Source organism: Lissotriton vulgaris, chromosome 4_1, assembly GCF_964263255.1.
Source record: "Lissotriton vulgaris chromosome 4_1, aLisVul1.2, whole genome shotgun sequence".
Taxonomy (NCBI): domain Eukaryota; kingdom Metazoa; phylum Chordata; class Amphibia; order Caudata; family Salamandridae; genus Lissotriton; species Lissotriton vulgaris.
Window position 1 is genome coordinate 1143123267 of NC_141691.1, and position 19581 is coordinate 1143142847.

General features: G+C 44.3%; 1 protein-coding gene across 1 annotated transcript in view; it reads left to right on the forward strand.

Annotated features, from left to right (window-relative positions):
- LOC147722994 (uncharacterized) overlaps positions 1-19581 on the forward strand; it is a 73987-nt gene that overhangs the window by 36539 nt on the left and 17867 nt on the right. The window lies entirely within an intron of this gene.

A 19581-nucleotide genomic window follows, 5' to 3' on the forward strand; every position in this document is an offset into this window, starting at 1 on the left:
AAAAATATTGACTTAAAAAAATTACATAACTTAAATACAATTAATTAAATAATATTAATATTATTAGCAAAATAAATTAAATTAAATATATATTTTAACTAATTAAAACTAATAAACTTAATTTAATAAATATAAACACAAACAATTTGTACATATACAAATATTTAATTAAATACATTGTATTAACTATTATCTTTATTTAATTCATAAACTTTTTAAATTATATTAAAATTAAATAAAATATTCTATATTTAATTAACACATTAAACTATTACAAAAGAATAAAACATACATTTAATAACAAAATAAACATAATAGCAGTAAAAACATTGGATAGTGAAGGGGGTAAAAATTACTATTCCCACTCCAGTTAGTGCAAAAGTAGGGAAAGCATTGGATAGCGTAGGGGTAAAAATGACTATTCCCACTCCAGTGAGTGCAACAGTAGGGAAAGTGCTGGATAGTGTAGTGGTAAAAATTACTATTCCCACACCAGTGAGTGCAACAATAGGGAAATGTTGGATAGCTTATGGGTAAAAATGACTATTCCCACTCCAGAGACTGGAACAGTAGGGAAAGCGCTGGATTGTGTGGGGGTAAAAATTACTATTCCCACTCCAGAGAGGTATCTGTAGGGAAAGCGTTGGATAGCAGAGTGGTCAAAATTACAATTCCCACTCCAGTGAGTGCAACAGTAGGGAAAGCGCTGGATAGCAGAGGAGTAAAAATTACTATTCCCACTAGTGAGCGCAACAGTAGGGAAAGCGCTGGATAGCGTGGGGGTAACAATTACTATTCCAACTCCAGTGAGGAAATCGTTGGATAGCGTTGGGGTAAAAATTACAATTCCCACTCCAGTGAGTTCAACAGTAGGGAAAGCGTTGGATAGCGTAGGGGTAAAAATTACTATTTCCACTCCAGTGAGTGCAACAGTAGGGAAAGTGCTGGACAGCTTAGGGGTAAAAATTACTATTCCCACTCCAGTGAGTGCAACAGTAGGGAAAGCGTTGAATAGCAGAAGGGTATAAATTACTATTCCCACTCCAGTGAGTGCAACAGTAGGGAAAGCGCTGGAAAGCGGAGGAGTAAAAATTACTATACCCACTCCAGTGAGTGCAACAGTAGGGAAAGAGCTGGATAGTGGAGGGGTAGAAATTACTATTCCCACACCAGTGAGTGCAACAGTAGGGAAAGTGCTGGATCCCACAACAACAAAAAAATGAAATCACAATTTTTTTTATTAAATTTAATTTCCAATAATAACATAATTAATATATACATTTAAATATATTATTATTTACAAAGATAATAAAAAATCATTATTTACACATTCACTAACACGATAATATCCACAACACACACCTACAATTAATTACTCAATTAAAATTAATATTTACTAATAATTGATGGAAATTAATTTATAAATATTTGTTAATTAATCAATAAAAAAATAATTACTTACCACCTTTCACACCATTTACACATAAAAAACACTGCAACACACACCTAAAATTAATTACACAATTTCAATTAATAATTACTAATTAATTAATGGAAATTAATGTAAAGATATTTAATAATGAATCAATAAAAAATTAATTACCACGATTCACACCATTTACACATATAAACATATAAACACCACAACACACACCTAAAAGTAATTAAACAATTCACATAATTAATATTGAATATATAGATTAATTGAAATTAAATAACAACTAATTATTAAAATATTATTATTAATCAATTAACACATGAATTATTCAATAAATGGTATATAATTAAGTTGCTTCCCACCCTATTCCCCTATAAACCCACAACCCGCTACAGAAATAAAAACATACAATTAAACTTAAACTACATTAATAACTAGTATAATTTTAAAACATATAATAAAATTCAAACTCTTCTCATTAAAAACACTAAAATACATAACATTATTAATAATTCGATATTTTTGTCAACTATATTTTTGTAAACGATATTTAAGACGTCTATGTTTTTGAAATCGATATTACTTACCAGTCAGTCAATATTGTTGTCCATGATATTGTCGATATTTCTTCCCCACAATATGTTTGCGAGGATATTTATGTCCCTCGATATTTAGACATCGATATTCCTTCTCTGCACCTCCCTGGGGGCCACAGGCTCTATGACCCACACCAGTTGTCCAGGTTGGTACTCAACAATGGAGGACCTCTGGTCATACCACTGCTTGACAAGCTCATAGCTGGCCTCCAAGTTTCTGTTTGCTTTCCTCATGTATTTAACCTTCCTGGAGCAAAGGCCAAGCACATTGTCCGCAAGGTCTTCTTTGTGTTACTTGAGAATTCTCTCTGAACCATCTATCACCAATCTCAAAGGACCTCTTCCAGTGTGTCCAAAAAGTAGTTAAAATGGAATGAAACATACTCCTTTCTGAGACAATTCCCAGTATGCAAACAGCATGCATGGTAGGAGAATACCCCATCTCCTTTGGAGTTTCTCAGGCAAAATCATAATCATTTCTTGCTTGTCTGGTTGACCCTTTCCACCAGACCATTTCCTTGGGATGGTAGGGGGTGAACTTATAAGTCACCTCACACGCATCCCACATTGATTTCAGAGAGGTGGACATGAAATGTGTGTCCTTATCTGAAATGACCTTCTTAGTGAACCCAGTTCTGGTGAAGATGCCAATTAAGGCTCTAGTTACTGAAGGAGCAGTAACTGTCCTAATGGGAATATCTTCACAGCATTTGTTGACATGGTCCACTACCAACTAGATTAATCCATTTCCAGTGGCCATAGGGAGGTCTAGAGGACCACCTATATCGATCTCTACCCTCTCAAAGGTTACCATAGGCAGTTTACATAAGGGGGGCATTTGACTTGACTTGTGCCTTGCCACTGGCTTGACGGGTGAGTGGTGACACAAAAGCAACCAATCCCCTTCACTTGTCTGACATTTAAGGCTTGTAGAAGTGATTGACCAGCCTTTTCCAGATCTTGTTCTGCCCCAGATGTCCAGCTAAGGGGATGTCATGTGCCATGTTAAGGAGCAATTCTCTGTACTGTTATAGTACCATAACTCTCCAGGTTGCCCCTTGCTTGGGGTTCCTTGCCTCACTGTACATGATTCTCTACTCCCTATACACCATATGACTTCCAGTGACATCACCTTCCTTGTGTTTGACAGCCAGCTGTATGAGACCTTCAAGAGTAGGACAACTCTTTTGCTTCTGGTTCAAGTCCTCTCTGGAGAGCCCTCCTGCTACTTTGAGCTCTGCCAGGTCAGGCCAATCTCGAATAAAGCAACCTCCTGCTCAGACACCACGTCCTCTCATGAGGGTTAGGCTCCTTCTGGTACTGTGGACTTTGAGAAGTGGCCCTGTCAGACTTACTACCATTTATCTTGGAACAAGTGTCGTAGGTCATTTTTCTAGGCTCCAAAGTACCTTGACTTTCCTGTAAGGCGGTTTGTGCTCTTGGAGAGACATACAGACACCCACTCACACATAGCCAGCATTGCTGCTTGAGTCTCTCACTCCTCCACTTCCCAGGCAAAGGTTTCAAGATCGTTGCCCAGAAGACACTCCATTGGAATGGCAGAGAACAAAGGTACTTTCTTAGGGCTAGTAACCCCTCCCACTTAAAGTCTTCCACAACTATGGAATGCCAGCTGCTGCTTGGCTACTGGTCTTCATCCACCGCGTTCCCAGTGATATCCTTTAGTGGAGGCTGGTGTCCCTCTTGGGCAGCCAACCTGGACTCAGATGACACTCTCATGTCTGGTAGACTCGAGTACAATTTTTGGCCATCAAGGATTGCTCTCTTGGGGACCCCAGCGGCAGTTAGCTGTGATTCTTCTGAGGTGACCACTGACTTGCAGAGTTGGGCTATTTCAGCTTTGATAGCCCTGGTGCAGGTTGCAGGGGGTCAGCTGATGGACCATTGGAGTCACTCCTTTAGTCTGGGACTTTAAGGTGACATTTCGTCAAGCCAGGAACCACAGGCATCTTCCTCTCTTCACTAGTCCATTGTGCCATCCCAGAGTGCACTATTCTGCTCAATTTCAAAATGTCAGAACCCATACTCGGATGTTAGGAGCTTGGTAGTCCTCACTAGGCATGTGGAAACCTGGGAAAACCTGTTTCGCACAAGTCTCATCTCAATGTCTACCTGAACAAAGGGCAGCCCCTCAAGAGTGTGAGTGCCATTTGCCCACCAAAGGTGGCTATGAATTTGAAGCAAGCTTTTTGGGCTAACTTTGCCCTGTAGCAGGCTGCTATTGTTCTTTAGCCATGGAGTTTTTCACACTACTCCCAAGGAAGGGAGAAAGCTGTCTGGTAGCCAGTGACCATGTGAGGTCACTGGACAAACTGGGTCACAGAATTCTACCGGCAAGTTTACCTTTCTTAAGGACCCAGCAATGGTTATTCATGCAACAATAGAGGGAGTGGTGGAGTTTTTAAATCCATTGACCCCACAAAAGCAGGGTTCTTCTACAGAATAGGTTCTAACTATAAATACAGAGCTAAGTCTAACTACGTTGATAATCTCTCTTATCTGGGCAGGCACGCAGCCCAGGATCACAAATGACACTCTAACTCTTCCAATGTCATGTGGTGGCCTCGGGGATCTAACTTCAAACTGTACGCTTTGTGACCCAGGCCAGCTTCCTGCATTTCTGGCTCAACCCAACTCCTTTTCAGCCACACTTTGTAGTCGAGACTGATCTTGCTTCTCCGTGGCCTCTCACCACCACCTTGTTTGCCCAGGCTAAACTTCCACGCACTGAAATCGACAAGGAGAAACCCTGCCCTGGGCTTGGGAGGGCCTCCGCAGAGTTTCCAGTGGCCCCTTGCTTTCGCTAACAAGATGCCAATTGTACGGCACCCGGCTTTTCCTCCTCCTTAGCCCTCTGGAATGGCTAAACAAGCCACCCGTTTGGGGCTGCTCACAGTAGCAGATCTCTACCCTGGAAATAAGTTCTACCCTCTCGCTTACGATTCTGGTCCCATGGACACCATGCTTTTTTACCAGTTATGGGCAATTTGCAGGGAGTTACACCCTGCGTTCCCCCTAGCCCCTCCTTCAATGGCCGACCTAGATCTCTTTTATTGTTATTGTTATTGTTAGGGGTATTTGTAGAGCGCAACATTCATCCTGCAAGGATATCACGGCGCTGGAAAGAATAACAGTGAAACCCAGGCAGTAGACAGAAAGCCAATTGTTTAATCTGATGTGGGGAACAGTGCGGTTTTTAGTTTTTTCTTGAAGGTGGGGTAGGAATCCGTGAGTCTGAGGTTGATGGGTAATTCATTCCAACATTTCGCAGCAATGTGAGAGAAAGCACTTCCGCCCATTCCCGATAGCTTAATCCGAGTGGTGGCTGCTTTGGCTGAGGATTGTGAACGTAAGTTCCGCGCTGGGGCATAGAACTTAATTCTATTTCGTAAAATGTAGGGGCCAGTATTGTGAATTGATTTATAGGCAATACATAGCATTTTGAACGTGGCTCTTTGTCTCATGGGCAGCCAGTGTAAGGCTCTCAGACAACTTGTGGCTGAATCGTACTTTTTCTTATTGCAGACAGCTTTTGCTGCGGCATTCTGGACCAGCTGTAGTCTTTTAAATAAGTAGTCCGACATACCTACAAATAGTGAGTTGCCATAATCCAGCCTGCTCACTAGTAACGACTGGACTAGGATCTGTCTACATTCAAGTGGGATCCAGGGGAAGACTCTTTTCAACCTTTTTAGTATGGCAAATCCTTTGCCACATATTAGGGAGACATGGCTTTTCATTGATAAGGTGGTGTCCATCTGAATTCCTAGATTTCTAGCAGATGCTGTAGGGATTGGTGGAGAACCTAAAGTAGTTGGCCACCAGGTGTTATCCCAGAGCTGTTTGGCCCCACCAAAGAGTAGAATTTCTGATTTGTCAGCGTTCAGTTTTAAATAGTGGCCCTGCATCCAGTTGGATAGCTCTGACAGGCAGTTGTGTAGTCTGCTTTTGGCATCGTTATCTCCATTTAGGGTAACCATCAGCTGAGTATCATCAGCGTAGGAGCAGATATTAATGCCCCATTTCTTGCCAATCGACGCCAAAGAGGAGACATATACATTGAACAATGTTGGGCTCAATGTGGCTCCTTGGGGGACTCCATATTTAATCTTACGGGGGGTGGAGGTAAAGTTGCCTAAACAAATAGACTGGGATCTGTTTGATAGAAAGGACTCCAGCCAGTTTAGGGCTTTACCTTGAATTCCTTTTGCGGCAAGTATGTGAATTAACAGTTTATGGGACACGGTATCGAATGCCGCTGATAAATCGAGAAGTATCAGGGCAACCGTTTTGCCTTTATCAACCTGCATACGAATGTCGTCCATTACGGCCAGTAGCGTTGTTTCTGTGCTGTTATTAGATCTGAAACCTGTTTGGGAGGTGTCGAGGAGTTTGTTGGTTTCTAAATAACTTGACAGTTGTTTTGTTACCAGTCTTTCTAAAACCTTCGATAGAAAGGGGAGCTGTGAGATGGGGCGGTAGTTGGTTGGGTCATTTATATCCGCACCCGCCTTTTTTAGTAATGGAATTACTGCTGATTTTTTCCAAACTTCGGGAAAAACAGCTTGCTCCAGAGACTTGTTAAGAACTTTTGTAACTGCGGGGCCAATTATGGGAGTCAGTTGAGAAAAAATAAAGTGTGGGCACACATCCCATGGTGAGCCAGATTTAATTTCTGACATGGCTTTAGTGACCTCGTCTTCTGAAAATGGGCCAAAGGTAGAGCAACTGGTTTGCAAAGTCGGGTCGGTCCGATACTCCACAGAGGCCAGGGCGTTGTTTGTGAAAGAGGCATATATTTTGTCAATTTTATTACAAAAAAAGTCACTGATTTTTGTGCAGTTCTCTTGTGATGGTGTCAAGTTGGATGTAAGGCTAGGAGGATTACAAAGATCTTTTACAATTTTAAAAAGCTCCTTGGACGAATTTTTATTCTCTAAAATTTTTTGAGAAAGGTAGTCTTTCTTTGCTTTGCGTATGGCAGTATGGTATATTTTCAACTGATGTTTGTAAGATGTTCTATCTTCGATGTTTCTACTAGTTCTCCATTTGTGCTCCAGAGAGGTGCATTTTCTTTTTTCAATTTTTAGGTCTGGGCCATACCATTTCTCAGAGGTTTTTGATTTTAATCGATTGGTTACGCGAGTCCGTGAACAGTGGTCAAGTGCTATCTCTATGTTTTCTTGTAGGAGGCAAATTTCTTCTTCGCATGTCATTTCAGGACTAGGAAAAAAGGAATAATCTTCCTTGAACTTTTCCAAGGAGAATTTGCTCCAACATTTAGTGGAGTTAGCCGACTGGGCTAGTGATCTGTTCGTTTTTAAAGGTAGGTTTAAAGTAAAATCTATCCTATGGTGGTCCGTCCATGTCAAAGGAGTTATATTCGTGATGTTGGTCTTCAATATATTTGTAAATATGAGATCTAATATGTGCCCCGCTCTGTGTGTGGGGCAAGCTATTACCTGTGATAGTTGTAGGATTTCCATATCTGTGGCAAGTTGTTTAGTTAGGAAATTATCAGCTAAATCAAAATGAACATTGAAGTCTCCAATGACTATAATATTTTTATGATTAAGGCAGAATGGAAGGATGTGTTCGAGGAGTTGAGTGCTAAAGTCAGCTGTACAGTTTGGGGGATTATAGATGATTGCACATCCGAGGATAACCTGAGTGTTGATGGAGATGGAGATGGTTAACACGTCGTGTTTGCCAAGTTGAGTGACTCTGTCTTGGCAACATGAGAAACTGTCTTTAAATATCATAGCTACTCCGCCTCCTCTCTTAATTTGTCAATTTAGATTGATGATTTTATACCCAATAGGTAGGGCTGCGGAAATATCCGGGGTATTGTGCTCGCCGAGCCAAGTCTCCGAAATGAAGGCAAAATCGGGTCTGCTATCCTGTAACATGTCCCATATTTCAGTGGAGTGTTTGGGGAGGGACCTAGCATTGACATAAACACATGTGTAGTCCTGTGTAGGTGTGGCTTCCAATAAGGGTGACTCCAAGTGGTTACACTTCCATCGACAATGACGGCAGCTAAAGGGGCCCATGGTGTAGGAGGGTCCAACTTTGGCACAAAGGGAAGTTGTTAGAGGAGTATTTAGCATAAGCAGCTCACCACGCGAGTATACCAGTGGAGGTTTGCCTGGTCTATCTATAATTTGGGAGACAGGAGTTGTGGCCCCTGGTCCCGGCCGGCCGCGGACGGGCGCAGACGGGCTCGCCTTTGGCGAGCCTTCGGCGCGCATTCGTCGCGTCCGCTGCGCTTCCTATAAGGACACATCTTTTATATGAGGAATAGATGGAGGGGTGTGTCTCTCGGCAGGGGGCGTGGCCTTCAATCGGCCAATGGCGTTCGCGTTAGTGCTCCAGTCACCCGCCCGCGTCAGCTGTCAGAGCGCTGAGCGCTGAGCGCTGAGCAAAGGCAATGCTCGTAATGTTAAAATTATTCAGAGACAAAATAAACGTGCAGTTTTAAAATGTACCAGAGGGGCCTACTCCCGGCTGTGCCTCAGGAGATGCTGCTATTCTAAGCGCCACGCTCGTGAACAGCGCGCGCTTTAGTAATGCAGAGGGGCGTGTCTCTCGGCAGGGGGCGTGGCCTTCAATCGGCCAATGGCGTTCGCGTTAGTGCTCCAGTCACCCGCCCGCGTCAGCTGTCAGAGCGCCGAGCGCTGAGCAAAGGCAATGCTCGTAATGTTAAAATTATTCAGAGACAAAATAAACGTGCAGTTTTAAAATGTACCAGAGGGGCCTACTCCCGGCTGTGCCTCAGGAGATGCTGCTATTCTAAGCGCCACGCTCGTGAACAGCGCGCGCTTTAGTAATGCAGAGGGGCGTGTCTCTCGGCAGGGGGCGTGGCCTTCAATCGGCCAATGGCGTTCGGGTTAGTGCTCCAGTCACCCGCCCGCGTCAGCTGTCAGAGCGCTGAGCGCTGAGCAAAGGCAATGCTCGTAATGTTAAAATTATTCAGAGACAAAATAAACGTGCAGTTTTAAAATGTACCAGAGGGGCCTACTCCCGGCTGTGCCTCAGGAGATGCTGCTATTCTAAGCGCCACGCTCGTGAACAGCGCGCGCTTTAGTAATGCAGAGGGGCGTGTCTCTCGGCAGGGGGCGTGGCCTTCAATCGGCCAATGGCGTTCGCGTTAGTGCTCCAGTCACCCGCCCGCGTCAGCTGTCAGAGCGCTGAGCGCTGAGCAAAGGCAATGCTCGTAATGTTAAAATTATTCAGAGACAAAATAAACGTGCAGTTTTAAAATGTACCAGAGGGGCCTACTCCCGGCTGTGCCTCAGGAGATGCTGCTATTCTAAGCGCCACGCTCGTGAACAGCGCGCGCTTTAGTAATGCAGAGGGGCGTGTCTCTCGGCAGGGGGCGTGGCCGTCAATCGGCCAATGGCGTTCGCGTTTTATTCGCGTTTTATTCATCTCCATCTCCTCGAAAATGTTTACAAAACTCTATGCCCTTACATTGGCTGCCATTCATATATATACTGATCGGGCTCGTATGGCATGGGGCGAAGATCTCAGGGTCAACATATCCTCAGCTCACTGGTTATACTGTTGTAGCCAGGTCAAGCGTCTGTCCCCAAACTATCGCTTACGCCTTATTCATTTTAAATATTTACACAGGCTTAATCACACATCCGTTTAGCTACACAAGAAAGGCCTCATCCCTAGTGACAGATGCCTGCGCTGTTCCGCTCCTGCAGCAGACTTCTCTCACCTTGCCTGGTTATACCCTGCGGTCTCCACCTACTGGCGCAAGGTCTGTTCTGCCATTTCAGAGATTACCTCTTTGCCAGTCCAGCCTGACCCCTTGCTTTGCCTCCTAGGCTTCGTTAAATATTGTGTCCGGACACTTCCCGCGGCCTGATTGCCATGCTGCTTGTCTTCACGCGGCATAGGCTCTCCATGTGCTGGGGTCGCAAACCTGCACCGAAGCTCGCTCATTGGCTAGAAGATACATCGCACTGCCAGACTCTATCGTCTGAATTCTGGGACCTTGTGCCAGCTAGATCTCGCCCGCATGTATTTCGGGCCCCCTAGTCACATATCTTGTGGCTCACACCTCCCTCAGCCCAACTGCCTCTCCCGCGCTCCCTGCCGGCACCCCGCCCACGGAGGCCACCAGTGTAGGTTGGTCCCCGGCCCCTCCCCATCTCCACTCCTCCTCAGTTCGGCCAGCTCCTTTTATCATAGACTGCACATCTCCCTTCCAGCATGGATTTCTGTCCAGTTATGCCTATGTAACTTTTCTTTGCCCAGTAATCACCATTTGGTATTCGGTGCTGTTGTTCTACCTCGCTGCATTCCATTGTGCTCATGTATGTAGTGCTTTGTCTTGATGCTAGCATGTAACCTGTTTATGCTATATTGTGAATAAAGGTTTTCGAAATAATAAACAAAAAAAATATGTGCTTGGTAAGAATCACTATAAAAAACAACATGTTTTAAAAACACTGGGTCAGGGAGCTGAATAAATTCTGATAATTACTAATTTCAACAGGTTTGAAAAAAACAGGGAAAACACAACCGAATTCCACAAAAAATAAACACTGAAAATAGGAAATGGCCTACTAGGAGTGGACACAGGTCAAAGTTCATGTTGGAGGTTCCCAAAGTCATTGGTCACAACTCTCCTTACTGAAGGCATGGTTTTGCAAGCCTGGGAAGACACCCAGGTAGAATTGCTCCATAACCAGTGCAGTTAGGGGCCAGAAGCTCCACTCATGTTCACATCATACCACCCAGCTCCTGCATATGTGGGGTCTAGACACCACCCGGGGCAGCACCAGACTGGCTTACTGAACAGTCATGGCCTACTAATAAATGGTAGGAAGGACCCAAATTAGAGCACCAGAAAGCCTCTGTGAATGGCTGAAGGCACAGCGGATCTGCTGAAAACCTCTTGAGCCTTATTAGGACTCTACGGTTTCACCTAGGGAACCAGGTCTGACTGGTTTTTAGTTGGAATCTGGGAGTTCAATGTGTAGGCCTGTGTGTGAGATTGGACTTCAACTGCCCCTCTAGGGAGTCCTCTCCAAGCCTGAAATCAAGTTCCAGGGGACCAGTGATGCCCCTCCCCGTACCCCCTCCCGTCCTCTCCTTTCCCTCCTTCACTGGCTCCCTGTGCAACAGCGGGTAAATTTTAAACTCTGCTGCATTATGCATAAATGCATCTATGGGTCTGGTCCCAAATATCTGAAAGATATTTTCTTTCTCTACTCTCCCGGACGCACTTTACGCTCCAGCAACACCATGCTGCTATACGTACCTAAAGTAACTAGAACGAGACAGGGTGGCCGTGCCCCCTCCCTTAAAGGTCCCCTGCTGGTGAATTCCCTCCCTCCTCAGCTAAGACAAACTCCCAACCTCTTCAACTTTAGGAAGAAACTAAAAACTCACTTATTCGCACTAGATTAATTTAGCCTTCCCTCTGTTACTCTTTATCTATAGTTTGTCCAACTCACAGAAGCCACGCGCGGAGATACCCCTTCGGGGCTGATTCATGCGCGCAATAAGACTATAAATAAATAAAATAAGTGAGGGCTCCACTTGGGGAAAAGCATTTTAGGTGACTGAGATAAGAGTCCTGGAGGCCTGGATGTATTTTCAGGGCATAGCTCACATATATTTGTTTTAGTCACTGCCCAGGTGTCAATGGTAGGGTCCCTGGCACAGACTCTAGCCTGGACTCCAACTACTAACCTGAAGCACACCTCTGCACTCAAGAAAATAGTCTTGAAATATAATAGGGGCTTCCAGGCTCCTTTGGGTAGTAGGCTCTGACAGGACATCATTTAGAGTTCTGAAAGGTCTCTTTGAATGGCCAGGGTTCTAGTCTCCAGACTGACACATGTAACAGGTCCCTGCAAGAGGCACAAGGCTCCTATAGCCTGTTAAGGACTATGGTCCTATCGGTGGCCAAAAGCTATGACACAATCTAGGATGGAGCTCCAGGAGGCATACCAATACATGTAATGACATGGCCCTCAAGACTTATATTCAATTAATTTGCCCTGGGGTATCACTCCACACCTAAGTGAGGGCCCCAAGTGCCCTTCAGGGACTATATGGGTCCTCCTAACAGTCTGGTCTGGCCATCATGTTTGAGCAATAGAAAATTAATGGCATGACCAAACGTCCAGGCAGCTCTGGAAGTCCTGATAAGGGTCCATTTGACATTTTTATCTAGTGAGGGATATAATGTATTTGGTTACATTTGCTCACGCACACCCCACTGTCGCCATAGTTTATTAATTACAAGAAAGCCTACTCACCTACCCTTGGTTTATACTGGACTAGCCTGGCTGATGAAGGGTGATGCCCTGAAACCAGTCCCAGGATGCTTTTTTTCTGTCCAGGGAGGACCTGGCTTTGCAGTTTGGGCTGGGCTGCTCCCACAAAGAACACGACAAGACTGATTTGCATATGGCTGGGTCCAAACTGGGGTGGTGTGGTGAGCAAAGGCATGATGGATTAAACCCAGATCTTTGTGACGGGGGGTGAATGTTTATATTGTCCAGCATTCCGTTCAATTGTTTCTTTTGCATTTGTCGCCCTAAGTGGGAAGGGTATGCCCAGACGTGGGTCCCGTGCTCACTACACCACTAGATTCAAGCTAGCATGGCTGATGCAGGGTGATGCCCTAAAACCCGTCCAAGGATGCTTTTTTCAGGTCCAGGGAGGACCTGGCTTGGCAGTTCGGGCTGGACTGTTCCCACAAGGAACAGGGTCAAAACTGATTTGCATATGGCTGGGTCCAAACTGGGGGGATGAGCAAAAGAATGACAGATTAAACCCAGATCTTTGTGGCTGAGTGTAAATGTTTGCATTGTCCAGCATTCCATTCATCAATTGTTTATTTTGCATATGTTGCCCTACGTGGGAAGGGTATGCCCAGAAGTGGGTCCCATGTTCACTACACGACTGTGTGGTAGCAAGCCCCAGCCAGGCCTACTAGTGCAAGGGATTCGTCCTCCTCTGCTTAGAGTCCTTAGACCAATGGTAAGAAGTTGGCACAGAAACTGGAATAGAAAAGACAGAATGTATTAAACCTCTTGAGGTGGAACTACAATCACACAACACCCTTCGGTATAGTATGAGGTAGCACACTGACTAGAAGGAGCTGGGTCCTTTTATACCCACACAGGGGCTCAAATGAAGGCGGTACAAGTAATAGCTGCTGTTCTTAGGCACATACAAGGTCATACAGAGAATGCACAGTCGATAAGTGGGAGGAGCTACCAGTTAGCTAGTTGGAGTAAACACATCCTGACAGTTACATGCTAGGGACAGCTGTATGCTCTTCTGAGCATGTGCAAAGTAGAGGAGACTGAACATATCTTGTCTCTAGGCAGATTTCAAGAGCAGTTGACAGGAAGGTAGGACACAGCCCATGGCATACAAAATGGCCGATAGAAAGACAAAATGGATTCCGTAAAATGGGCAATATAGGTCGAAAAACTGGATGTCTTCTGAAAATGCTTAATTTAATGATTTTCTAAACTACCACAACTGGATTCAAGCTAGCCTAGCTGATGATGTGTGATGCCCTGAAACTGGTCCCAGGATGCTTTATTCCGGTCCAGGGAAGTCCTGGCTTGGCAGTTCGGCTGGACTGTTTCCACAAGGAACAGGGTCAAGACTGATTTGCATATGGATGGGTCCAAACTGGGGTGGTGAGGTGAGCAAAAGAATGATGGATTAAACCCAGGCCTTTGTGACTGGGGGTGAATGTTTGCATTGTCCAGTTTTCCGTCCATCAATTGTTAATTTTGCATATGCCGCCCTAAGTGGGAAGGGTATGCCCAGGTGTAGGTCCTGTGCTTCCTACACCTCTGGATTCAAGCTAGTCTGGCTAATGAAGGGTGATGCCTTGAAATCGGTCCCAGGATGATTCTTTTCCGGTCCAGGGAGGACCTGGCTTGGCAGTTCGGGCTGGACTGTTCCCACAAGGAACAGGGTCAAAACTGATTTGCATATGGCTGGGTCCAAACTGGGGTGGTGAGCAAAAGAATTATTGATTAAACCCAGATCTTTATGGCTGTGGGTGAATGTTTGCATTGTGCAGCATTCTGTCCATCAATTGTTTCTTTTGCATATGTTGCCCTAAGTGGGAAGGGTATGCCCTGATGTGTGTCATTCGCTCACTACACCACTGGATTCAAGCTAGCCTGGCTGATAAAGGGTGATACTCTGAAACCAGCCCCAGGAGGCTTTTTTCCGGTCCAGGGAAGACCTGGCTTGGCAGTTCGGCTGGACTGTTTACATAAGGAACAGGGTCAAGACTGATTTGCATATGGCTGGGTCCAAAGTGGGGTGGTGTGGTGACTGGTGTGAAAAAGAATGATGGATTAAACCCAGATATTTGTAATTGGGGTGGAATGTATGCATTTTATTTTTCCATCATTCTGTCCATCAATTGTTTCTCTTGCATATGTCGCCCTAAATGGGAAGGGTATGCCCACACGTGGGTCCCATGCTCACTACACCACTGGATTCTAGCTAGCCTGGCTGATGAAGGGTAATGCCCTAAAACTAGTCCCAGGATGCTTTTTTCCGGTCCAGGGAGGACCCGGCTTGCCAGTTCGGGCTGGACTGTTCCCACAAGGAACAGGGTCAAGACTGAATAGTATATGGCCGGGTCCAAACTGTGGTGATGTGGTGAGCAAAAGAATGATGGATTAAACTCAGATCTTTGCGACGGGGTGAATGTTTGTATTGTCCAGCATTCCGTTCAATTGTTTCTTTTGCATTTGTCGCCCTAAGTGGGAAGGATATGCCCAGACGTGGGTCCCGTGCTCACTATACCACAACACTGGTTTCAAGCTAGCATGGCTAATGCAGGGAGATGCCCTAAAACCCATCCCAGGATGTTTTTTTCCTGTCCAGGGAGGACCTGGCAGGTCTTGCTGGACTGTTCCCCCAAGGAACAGGGTCAATACTGATTTGCATGTGGCTGGCTCCAAACTGGGGTGGTGTGGTGAGCAAAAGAATGATGGATTAAACCCAGATCTTTGTGACTGAGGGTGAATGTTTGCATTGTCCTGCATTCCGTCCATCAATTGTTTCTTTTGCATATGTCGCCGTAAGTGGGAAGGGTATGCCCAGGTGGGGGGTCCTGTGCTCACTACACCACTGGATTCAAGGTAGCCTGGCTAATGAAGGGTAATGCCCTGAAACCGGTCCCAGGATGCTTTTTTCTGGTCCAGGGAGGACCTGGCTTGGCAGTTCAGGTTGGACTGTTCCCACAAGGAACAAAGTTAAATCTGATTTGAATGTTGCTGGGTCCAAACTGGGGTGGTGTTGTGAGCAAAAAAATAATGGATTATACCCAGATCTTTGTGACGGGGGTGAATGTTTGTATTGTCCAGCATTCCGTTAAATTGTTTTTTTTGCATTTGTCGCCCTAAGTGGGAAGGGTATGCCCAGACATGGGTCCCGTGCTCACTACACCACTGGATTCAAGCTAGCCTGGCTGATGAAGGGTGATGCCCTGAAACTGGTCCCAGGATGCTATTTTCCTGTGCAGTGAGGACCTGGCTTGGTAGTTTGGGCTGGACTGTTCACACAGGGAACAGGGTCAAGACTGATTTGCATATGGCTGGTTCCAATCTGGGGTGGTGAGGTGAGCAAAAAAATGATGGATTAAACCTGGATCTTTGTGACTGGAGGTGAATGTTTGCATTGTCCAGCATTCCGTCCATCAATTGTTTCTTTTGCATATGTCACCCTAAGTGGGAGGGGTATGCCCAGACTTCGGTTCCATGCTCACTACACCACTGGATTCAAGCTAGCCTGGCTGATGAAGGGTGATGCCCTGAAACTGGTCCCAGGATGCTATTTTCCCGTGCAGTGAGGACCTGGCTTGGTAGTTTGGGCTGGACTGTTCACACAGGGAACTGGGCGAAGACTGATTTGCATATGGCTGGGTCCAAACTGGGGTGGTGAGCAAATGAATGATGGATTACACCCACATCTTTGTGACTGGGGTGAATGTTTGCATTGTCCAGCATTCCGTCCATCAATCAACATTTCTTTTACATAGGACAGCCCATTAAAGCATGTGTGTCATCCATTCGTTTTTTGTTGTTGTTTTTTTTGTCTTGTCTGAAGGCTCGCACGCCCCCCCTTGGGACCCCCAGTAACCATAGTTTAAGCCAACTTACAGCAATGTTTAACAGCCCCTGTTGGCTCTTCTCCAAGTGGCTCTTCCTGGAAACACAAATGGACAAAGAAGCAGACAAGTAGGGCAGTTCTATTGAGAACAGTTTGCCCTGCTCAATGTTCTGATCAATCAGACATACTTGTTCCTTATACACAGGAATTATTTTTCCAGCTTCAGCTTCTGAGTAAAGCAAGAATACTCTACCACGTTTGACACCTTCTGATTTTCGGGTGCCTTGGAAAATTCTCTGAGGATTCCATTCCAGACCAGGAAAGGATAAGTAGCCTACGTTCTTCTCCTTCCAGTGGTGTGAACAGGATCCATGGGATAAAGTAATGCGAGCACCAGACATATTGTAGCCATTTAGACCTCATGAGCATTGTTGTTACCCTTCTCCATCCAGTGCATTTCCATCACAGATTGAAATGACTGATCTGGGGGGGTCACCACCATACTGCTGGTGAGAGGCTAGAACACGAACATCTTGCTCAGGCCATACCTTGACCCTCCTCTCCCATGCCTATTTTTAGGACAGACTTGGCAGCGGGTACCCATGTGATTGTCTTGTTCAATGAACAATGACCAGATGAAGGGCTCACAAACTAGTGATGTAACAGGCAGACTAGGTTAGATATGGCTTCTCCTGCCTATAGGAGCCGCTATTTGTGTTTTTTCACGCTAGAAACATATACTTGTCTCAAAGGTTAAGCCAAGCAAGTCTAAGTACAGTTGGCTGGTACAGTTGAACCAGAAAGGACCCAATGAATCATTATTGGTCTCTTTTATGTGAAAAAATAGGAGAGAGCTGAGACCTCCCAGAATGTATGCATTTAACATACTAAGATCAAACTGAGATTACCTGCAGCTTTTTTGATCCTAGATAAACTTGAGCTGATCACGTCTTCCTGATAGAAGCAAAATATTTTGCATGCCTGACCAACTTTCTGGTGGTATTTTCTCTGCCTGCCATGCTGACCAGTAGTAACATGCAATAAGGGTCTGGTTCCAGAGAGGGAACTTTCCAAATTGCTAATGCATCTAAGGAAGGCAGAAGGTTCACAAAATACCCACATCTGAATCAGGACGGTAGTGATAGAAAATAGCAATACATCATTTGTTCGAGGTCCTGTAATTGAAACATGTAAGCTGTTCATCCTGTAATCTGCATCCATATATGAGCAAGTCTTGCACCAGCAGTCATAGTAAATCCAGCTCAAAAAGTGTATCAATTAAGTTACTGCATTTTAAATGTCTGCAGATTGATTTTGGGATTGAGCTGTGGTTTGTTGAGAGGTGACTGCAACTTGGTGCCTATTCGATGTTCTTACAGAAATTGTGTTCACTTTGAAAAGCAGGCTGGTTACTCAAATTCTTCAGCTAGGTATATTGGTTGTATGTCAGTTTCTATTGTGTTGGTGTTGGAGTCTGGGTCAGTGACTAAGACTGTTTACTTGATGGATTTGTTTATGCTGCTGGAGTTTAAATTATTGGTCAGATGCAAACTGAAACAAGGTGAACCTATTTGTCAGGAATGAATTCATTAATCAGTGATGACAGTTACATATCTTTGTAAATACAACTGCAAACCAAACCAACTAGTGATCCAGTTGTATTTCTATGTCCAGTAGAGTAGCTTCTGGGGGAAAAAAGTGTGGGGATTTTGGTACCTGCAATATCCTCATAATATACCTAAGGGGTAATTTATCCCATATATAATAAAGACCTACACTATAGTAATTTGTATTTCCTGTCTGTTTGCTGAATACGGCTTGTTGGGGAGAGGGGAGTGTATTACTAAGCAGGGGATTTTAGGTCATGACTGCTTGTTCATCCATTCATGGGTCCTTTTCTGGTATAAGGAAGGGATTATGAGTAATCTGTTAATTCCTTGTTTGTAAACCTTTGTAAGCCTTTTCACATTGTTTATATATTTTCCCGTTCTATGACTCAAGATTAATCTGCTGGGTGTGACCAAAACCTGTGCATGAATCCAGTTATTTGAAATATAGGAAACCTCATTATCATCATCATTCTTGCAGGCTTTTAATATTGCAACCCATCATACATGACAAATAATGTCAGTGGTGTCATAGGGTGGTGATGATACTTCTTATGATGTGATTTCCTTTAGACATACGAGCATTTGTTTTGTATATCCTTGATTAATATTCAGTAATTTATTGATTAAAAACAACTTGATCATTGTTAGACCTGGCATCCTTGGAGTAGTTCTCCACTAACATTTTGCCTACAATCCTCCTGTTAGACTTATCCCTTTCTGGAGGATCATCCCCATATTTTTTACCTTTCCTCCTCCTTTTTTGCTGAATTCGTTTTTGGTTGCCTTAGGACTCTGTTCACTTTACCACTGCTAACCACTGCTCAAGTGCTTGTGCTTTCTTCTTAAAACATGTTAGATTGGCTGATCCCAATTGGCATATTTAATTTACTTATAGGTCCCGAGTAAAATGGCATCACACTTGCTTCGGGCCGATAAATTAAATATTACTAGTGGGTCAGCAGCACTGATTGTGCCACCCACTTACTTACCCCTTTAAACTTTTCTCAAGCCTGTTATGCAGCCTTTATGTCGAGTTTTTTAAACTTCAATTTTTACCTGCCAAAATAAACCTATTTTTGATACCTATATGTTACCCCTAGGATAGCCCCTGACAGCCCGGAGGGCAGGGTGCACTGCTTTTAATAAGTAGGACACATGAGTTTAAGTTTTACATGTCCTATTTGTAACAAACTTCTTAAATTGATTTTTCAGCACTGCCAGGCCTACCTCTCCCATAGGGTAAAATTGGAATTACCGTATTACATTTTATGAGTGTAATGCCCAACTGGGAATAGGTAACCAGTTCCTGTTTGGTGTCTTTGACATCACAAAATAAAATTCTTACTTATGGTGAAGTCAGATGTTAATTTGCAATCCTGAAAATGCCACTTTTAGAAAGTTGTTATAAACAACAAGGAAACCCAACTGGATTGGTTGGGGACCCTGGGTATTATCTAGTTTTAGGCACACTGGTCCCCAACAAGGATAATGGAAGCAAGGAAAGATGAATATAGACTCAGAATCAGCACAATATTTCAAGCTGTCCAGCAGGGCAGAATCAATTTAATATTTAGTGTTTACACCAAATAAAGTGCATCCAACTTAACATAAAACAAAAAACATAAAGATTAACAAAGGCTCAGGCAGAATGAATGCTTGTATACCGTACATTAAATAAGACAAGCATCAATGTATGGAGACACGTTACACATGATTACCGACAGGTGCAATAGTGTTTACAGTGTACAGAGAGTCGATGATTTTTCGATCACTTTTGATCAATTGTGGG